The 2002-nt window shown below is 47.7% G+C and overlaps 1 pseudogene; it reads left to right on the forward strand.

Annotated features, from left to right (window-relative positions):
• Nucleotides 1-805: 805 nt before the first annotated feature.
• Nucleotides 806-1625, forward strand: LOC105487780 (gem-associated protein 8 pseudogene; annotated as a pseudogene).
• The last annotated feature ends 377 nt before the right edge of the window (nucleotides 1626-2002 follow it).

A 2002-nucleotide genomic window follows, 5' to 3' on the forward strand; every position in this document is an offset into this window, starting at 1 on the left:
AGATCTCTGTCACAGGGCTGGCTGGAGATGCCGGCACCCAGATCCCTCCAGGAGTGCTTGGTTGTGACTCCATGGACTCCATGGGGACATGAGCATGGTCCCCTTTAACCTCTTTGCCTTCCAAACTGTAATTATTAAGGAATATATCTTCCTTATTATATTTGGTCTCTTTTTTTCACTGATCATACTTGTATCAGTGAGGACTCATTCTACTTCGGTTAACTTGTAATCTGACCCAAATGTGTTTAAACATAAAAGAAAATTTATTAGTTCCTATTACTAAAAGATCAAAGGGTAGGGCCAGCTTCAGGCAAGGCTGGATCAGGGGTTCTGTGCTGTCTCCAGTACATGACCTCTCTCCAGTCCTCAGCTTTATTCTCAAGCTCAAGGTACCATCCAAGGCTCATTTAATAAGCCTGAAGGTTCACGTCTAGCAGGGAGACTTGAGCCTGCTTTCCACAAAAGTCCTGACCTTCATTCTGATTGTACCAGCCTCTGGTAACATGCCCACCCCTGAACTAATTGCTGTGGCCTTGGAAATGAGAAGTGATGATTGGCTTAGGTCAGGGTCATGTGCTCTACCTCCAGAACCCCCACCCAAGCCACCTGGGCTAAGAGAGGGCTTGACCCCAAGTCCAATCAGGAACTGTTGTTAGATAATGAAGAAATGAATGTGAGGGAGGGGTAAGCAATAACTGTGTGCTAACTACTGATTCACAAGACATCTAGCTCAAAACAGTGAGTGACCAGGGGATCTTTAAAACTTCTCACTAAGGAAGGAAAACTAGGCCCTTGCTCGGTCACCACGCAGGATCTGCAAGCTGCGAATCCACGAGTTTCGGCACCCACTTGAACTTTCACAATCAGAGATGGCAGCGGTGAAGGCATCAACATTGAAAGCTGCCAGGCCTTGGTATTCTCATCCAGTATATGTGAGATGCTGGCAACATTATCATCAAACAATGGCTTGGATGCAAAGCCACCACAAAGGCCTACAGGAAGGCCGTGAAATCCTGTTTCAGTCTTCCATGGTACTTCCCTCTGGCACTTCTTCCCCAAAGCTGTTACGCTAACTAGGCTGCGTATCCTTCATCCTTCTATGGCCATCATGTGGCCTAGCAGGACTCCCCCTGCAGTTCTTTACATTTCAGAGGGTCTGGGCAGCATCCACATGACAGCAGTAGAGTCCAGGCATCCACAAGAGAAGACCAAGCTTTGTCCAAAGAGGAAGAGATGGAGATTGAGTTAGATGCAGAGGTAGAATGTGACCTGAGCAATATGGAAATCACCAAAGAGCTCCGCCAGTACTCTGCAAAGACTGAGAGGTACAGAGAAGAACGATGGCGGTGACAGCAGCTGGATGCAGAGTGCCTGGACAGCTACGTGAATGCTGACCATGACCTGTACTGCAACACCTGCTGGTCGGTAGAGACTCCAACTGAGAGGCCTAGTGAGCAGTGTCCCAGGCTGAGATGAAGCGTTTGTACGGGGACAGCGCCACCAAGATCCAGGCCATGGAGGCTGCAGTGCAGTTGAGCTTTGACACGCACTGTGACCAAAAGCAGCCCAAGTACTGGCCGGTCATCCCCCTGAAGTTCTGAGCTCAGGGTACAGGGCCCCCAGCCTCTACCTCTTCCTTTTGGGTACATGTTCTTCCTCTCTCCTTCTATACATTTCTCAGGGAAAGGGGACTTTGTACTGAGGTACAGGCATGTTCACCACAGTCCCAGTGGGCCTGTCACAGGGTGGATGCACTATGCCAGCCACTTGGAGGTTGGCAGACATGTTCTGTTGCCGACATGATAAATTTTCTCCTGACATAAAATGATAATTTTGTATATATTATACAGTTTTTTTTTTTTTACGTTGTCAGTAACAGTTCATTAAGGTTCTTGCCTAGAAAAACAAAACAAAACAAAACAAAACTTCTCACCAGAATGTCAGGAATGTAGACAAAGGGGCAAATACCCAGCAATCTCACCTGCCTACCCCCAAAACCCTC

Source organism: Macaca nemestrina, chromosome 7 (assembly GCF_043159975.1).
Source record: "Macaca nemestrina isolate mMacNem1 chromosome 7, mMacNem.hap1, whole genome shotgun sequence".
Classification (NCBI taxonomy): Eukaryota; Metazoa; Chordata; class Mammalia; order Primates; family Cercopithecidae; genus Macaca; species Macaca nemestrina.